This window comes from Schistocerca serialis, chromosome 7, assembly GCF_023864345.2.
Source record: "Schistocerca serialis cubense isolate TAMUIC-IGC-003099 chromosome 7, iqSchSeri2.2, whole genome shotgun sequence".
Classification (NCBI taxonomy): Eukaryota; Metazoa; Arthropoda; class Insecta; order Orthoptera; family Acrididae; genus Schistocerca; species Schistocerca serialis.
In genome coordinates this window covers 451,875,601-451,882,178 of record NC_064644.1, presented here as the reverse complement: position 1 = coordinate 451,882,178, position 6,578 = coordinate 451,875,601, and positions in this window count along the sequence as shown.

The following is a 6,578-nucleotide window of genomic DNA, read 5'->3' as shown; positions in this document are numbered from 1 at the left end:
TTTAAAAAAAATATATCAATTTTGATATGGTAAATAGTGTTAAAATGATATGACTGTCCGTAGTGGCAATGTGAACAAATAATACTATGAACTAATAACGTTAATACTGACAGTACTTGCATTACTGTAGCTGCTGCCACTAGTAGTGACAATAGTAATAATAGTAATAATAATAATAATAATAATAATAATAACAGCAATAATAATAATAATAATAATAACAATATAAACAATAATGAAAGTGACAGCTACAAAACATTTGTAGGTGTACGTGATATATGTTTTCTGATGTAGCGAGTTTGTTCTGCCAGTCGTAAAAGGCGACGAAAAGAACAAACCACTTATAGGGCTAACCCCCCTTTTAGTGTGATTAGTTGGTTCAGGACAGAACTAATGAAGCCTCAGACAAGCGCTGTCATGGTCGGTGACAACGCTTGAACCCTACGCCCGTCCACAATGGTAACGACACTGCTAGCCACACGGAAAATGATTTAAATCCAAATAGAGGTATTTTGCACGGTATGCTTCCTGCAACAACTCTAGAAGGAAAACAAAGACAGAGGATGAGATGGTCAGATGAAGTTAACCGACACCTCATGTTCTGTTATTACCAAGCAAGAAACTTAGGAACCAACACGACTGGATACAGGTCACAAGTATACACAACATTTATTACGAGATACCCAGAATTAAAATTTTTAACAGAACAACGACTAGATGATCAGATCTGTGTAATGATCAAAAATAACAGGATACCCCAATCAGAATTAGAAAACATCAAACAACAAGTACAACAAATACTGGAACAAAATAATGTGCATCAGAAGAAGAAGAAAATACAGTAATGGACTCAAACATCCCAGAGCAAATGAACAAAGAACAAAACGCATCAATTAAACAATCAGAGGAAAACGAAATCTTAAGACAGCCACCAGAACAAGCACAAATAGTACAAGAAGTGACACACATGTCAGATATAGAAGAAAAATTTCAGCTGACATATATAGAATATAAAGACACAAGTACAGGCATTAGACCATTCTTGCATAGACCACCAAATAAACCACAAGTCGAAACAACAATGACAACTATAAACACAATCATGCACAACAAAATAAATGAAAATACAACTATGGAAGAGCTACAACTACTGGTTTATATAGGAGCACTCACTACACTAAATATACACACTAGGCAGAGATCAGAACCAACCAACACACAGAAGAAACCCACAAAACCAGCATAGCAACACAGGGTACAGATCAGAACAGAAAAACTGAGAAAAGACATCAGACAGGTAACACAGTTTATAAGAAATGAAATATCAGACAAAAAACGAAAAAGGTTAGGTAAAATATTACAACAAGAAATTAGATGAAAATAAGCAGAAATTACAAGCATTGGCCAAACGACTTAGAAGATACAAAAAAAGTGAAAATAGAAGGAAACAAAACCAAACACTCAAAACAAACCAAAAGAAATTTTACCAGACAATAGATAACACACACATTAAAATAGACAATCCACCAAACATAACAGACATGGAACACTTCTGGAGCAACATATGATCAAATCTGGTACAACATAACAGACATGCACGGTATATACAAGCAGAAACTGTCATATACAAGATGATACCACAAATGCCTGAAGTGATAATTTTGCAACATGAAGTCACCTGAGAAATTAATTCTACACACAAGTGGAAAGCCCCTGGAAAAGATAAAATAGCAAATTTCCGGCTAAAGAAGTTCACTTCAACACATTAACATCTAACTAAATTATTTAACAGTTACATTGCAGACCCATACACAGTCTCTGATACACTTACACAAGGAATAACTTATCTGAAACCTGAAGATCAAGCAGACACAGCAAACCCAGCAAAATATCGCCCCATAACATGCCTACCAACAATATACAAAACATTAACTTTAGTCATTACACAGAAATTAATGACACATACAACACAGAACAAGACTATAAATGAAGAACAAAGAGCTGTGGTAAAGGATTGGTTGGTTGGTTTTAGGGAAGGAGACCAGACAGCGTGGTCATCGGTCTCATCGGATTAGGGAAGGATGGGGAAGGAAGTCGGCCGTGCCCTTTCAGAGGAACCATCCCGGCATTTGCCTGGAGAGATTTAGGGAAATCACGGAAAACCTAAATCAGGATGGCCGGACGCGGGATGTGGTAAAGGAGCATGAGGATGTAAAGAGTAACTGGTAATAGGTGCAGAGGTGACATATCAAGCTAAAACTAAACAAAGGTCGCTACACTATGCATACATTGATTACCAAAAAGCTTTTGATAGTGTACCCCACTGATGGTTACTACAAATATTGGAAATATACAAAGTAGATCCTAAATTGATACAGTTCCTAAACATAGTAATGAAAAATTGGTAAACCACACTTGATATCCGAACAAATTCAAATAATATCACATCATAGCCAATACAGATTAAGCGTGGAATATACCAAGGAGACTCATTAAGTCCTTTCTGGTTCTGACTTGCTCTGAACCCACTATCCAACATGCTAAATAATACAAATTATGGATAAAATATTACTGGAACATACCAACACAAAATCACACATTTGCTGTATATGGATGATCTAAAACTACTGGCAGCAACAAATCAACAACTCAACCAATTACTAATGATAACAGAAGTATTCAGCAATGATATAAACATGGCTTTTGGAACAGACAAATGTAAGAAAAATAGCATAGTCAAGGGAAAACACACTAAACAAGAAGATTACATATTGGATAACCACAATGACTGCATAGAAGCGATGGAAATAACAGATGCCTATAAATATCTAGGATACAGACAAAAATAGGAATAGATAATACAAATACTAAAGAAGAACTAAAAGAAAAATATAGACAAAGACTAACAGAAATACTGAAAACAGAACTGACAGCAAGAAACAAGACAAAAGCTATAAATACTTATGCTATACCAATATTGACCTACTCATTTGGAGTAGTGAATGGAGTAACACCGACCTAGAAGCACTCAATACACTTACACAATCACAGTGCCACAAATATAGAATACATCAGAATACATTCAGCAACAGAAAGATTCACATTAAGCAGAAAGGAAGGAGGAAGGGGATTTATCGACATAAAAAACCTACATTATGGACAGGTAGACAGTTTAAGAAAATACTTTATAGAACGAGCAGAATACACAAAGCAATCACTCATATAAATACATAGGCTACAACATTGCAATTTCATAACCACTTCTACAACCCTTTAGATCACATAACATCAACAGATACAAAGAAAGTAAATTGGAAAAAGAAAACACTACATGGCAAGCATCCGTATCATCTAACACAGCCACACATCGATCAAGACGCATCCAAAACATGGCTAAGAAAAGGCAATATATAGAGTGAGACAGAAAGATTCATGATTACAGTACAGGATCAAACAATAAACACCAGATATTACAGCAAGCATATTATGAAAGATCCCAATACCACAACAAATAAATGCTGACTTTGCAAACAACAAATAGAAACAGTAGATCACATCACAAGCAGATGTAGAATACTAGCAAATATAGAATACACCAGAAGACATGACAATGTAGAATAAGTAATACATCAACAACTTGCCATACAAGATAAACTAATAACACAACACGTTCCCACATACAAGTATGCATCACAAGATATACTGGAGAATGATGAAACAAATTATACTGGAACAGAACCATTGTAACACATAAAACAACACCACCTAACAAACCTGACATCATACTCGCCAGTAAAAAGAAGAAATTAACACAACTAATAGAAATATCCATACTCAATACAACAAATATACAGAAGAAAACAGGAAAAAAGAATTGAAAAAAACATCCAACAGGCTGAGGAACTCAAAGACATGTGGCACCAGGATAAAGTTGACATTATACCAATTACACTATCAACTACAGGAGTCATACCACACAATATCCACCAGTACATCAACGCAATACAGCTACATCCAAACGTATATATACAACTACAGAAATCTGTAATTATTGATACATGTTAAATTACCCGAAAGTTCCTAAATGCAATGTAACATATGCCGTACAGTGAAAAGGAAGTCACGCTTGATCAAGGTCCGAGTCACTTTCCATTTTTAACCAGACATAACGTCTGAGAAAGGAAAGAAAAACAATGATGATAGTGACAGCTACAAAACATTTGTAGGTGTACGTGATAGATGTTTTCTGATGTAGCAAGTTATGGGAAAAGGAAATTTAAGGAGACTGCACCAGCGAAGAATTTGTACAGGGGAAACGAGAGTCTACAGGGACAATGGTAATCGTTATTGTTGCTTTAGTAGATATGTCATTAACTGTCTTTTGAAGAGTGAGATGTTATCCAGTTCTCTAATGTGATGCAGGAGGTTATTTCAGAGAGTGGTTCGAGCTACCGAGAAGGACTACGAGAAAGTAGCTGAACGATGGAGTGTCACAGAAAGGATTTTGCTATGATGGGAACGGGAATTTTCACCATGTTTCTCAAATAAGAACGTTAGGGTCTAAGAGAGAATAAGGGACAGTGTTCGTTGATAACACAGTAGAGAAGACAGAGGCATAGAAATCTCTGCACTTGTCTGCACACAGCCAGGTAGCTGTACATACGTTCAAAATGGCTCAAATGGCTCTGAGCACTATGCGACTTAACTTCTGAGGTCATCAGTCGCCTAAAACTTAGAACTAATTAAACCTAACTAACCTAAGGACATCACAAACATCCATGCCCGAGGGAAGATTCGGACCTGCGACCGTAGCGGTCGCTCGGCTCCAGACTGTAGCGCTTAGAACCGCACGGCCACTCCGGCCGGCAGCTGTACATGCGATGGTGATACATGATCAAAGAGTCAAACGTCACAGGTGTAACGAAAGCAGTCACTCATAACTTGTTCCAGACGCCGTTAGCTTTCCTGAGAAAGGCCACGCAGAATAACATCGCTGTAATCAGTAATTGGAAATATAATTGTTGATGAAGAAACTAAAAAACGTTAACTACGACAAAGCAGCCAGAACGAAGCCTCTGGAAGCCAGTATATTAATTAACAAATCTATGTGTACTGAAGACACTGCTGTTACCCATCGGAACTATCAGTAATTGTTGCCTCCTACACCAAATCGAAAATTTTTTCCTTCTTGTGCTAAAGGTAACTCTGATGGCTCTGGTAACCCTAGCTTACGAAATTTTTAGGTTAAAAGTTACTACTCGGTTTTGAACCACTTCCATTTGTCCTGTTGCTTTGAAGTTTGCGTAATGCCTACGTGCAGGAGAAGGAGATTAATGCTTAAAATCACATCAACGGCTAGGTCATTACAGACGGAGCACAAGCTTGGATTAGGGAAAGATGGAGACGGAAAGCGACGATGCACTTTCGAAGAAACATCCCAGCATTTGCCTTAACGAGAGACGGAAGGCAAGTGGGCTTCAAAAATCCTATTTCTAGATTTCAGAATATTTGAAATACCTTGTCTTTCCTGCGTGAAACAGTTTTTGTTTTATCTAAATACGACAGTTTTTTCGTGAGATTTGATGGTTTTCCTACCGCTCTGTGCAATCTGGGGACGGTGACAGCAAAGCTTATGACTGGGTATGTGCAGAACAACCCTATGGTTCTAATGTCACAATTTCTAAATTAGAGTGCGTTGGGCTAGTCCAGAAGAGAAGGGGTCCAGGTTGAGAAGATTATTGAAAGAAAAGTAAAAAATGGTATCGCAAGATGGTAAGAAGGCAGGTAGTATGGGTCGCCTGACAAATGTTGAAATAGATAGATTGCAGAATTATTATGGCTTGGCCATTAGAAGAAACGTAGATAATTTTGAATACATGAAAAAAGCTGTATGGGTTGTCTTTTTCCGTAAACTTTCCACAAATGAAAATCCAGTGCACGGTCTTTACCCGAATGATCCTGACACTTGGTGCAAGTACAGGAGAAGTGCCAGATATGACCACAAATATTCTTTATCTGCATCAGTAATGAATGAAATTAAACCCATATTTAGAGACCTTAGTAAAGATACCTTGTTGAGGAAACGTCTTAATAGGAAAACCGAAAATTTAAATGAATGTGTGAATTCTTTCATTTGGAACAGGTTATCGAAAACTGTATTTGTTCAGTTTACAACCCTCAAATTTGGTGTTTATGATGCTATTTTATGCTTCAGTGACGGTGTAATTAGAAAATTGGATGTTTTAGAATTATTGGGCATAAAATCAAGTCGAAATACTGAAAAATCGTTGGTGCAAATAGATAAAGAGAGAATCCGCAAAGCAGATACTGCTAATTTAAAATGCACAAAAGAAGCCAGACAGAAAAGAAGAGGGACCAAGAGAAGAAAAGATCATTATGATTCAGATGATGCTCAGTATGGTGCAGGAAAATATTAGTGGTAAGTAATTCTCTTCAATAACTACACCAAAATTGCAATATTAAACTTTAAATGGATTTTTATCAAAACTACATTTTTTTTACTTGCAGGTACCATTATAAACTGATGGGGTTAGAAACATGAAATTTGGTCAGTTTGA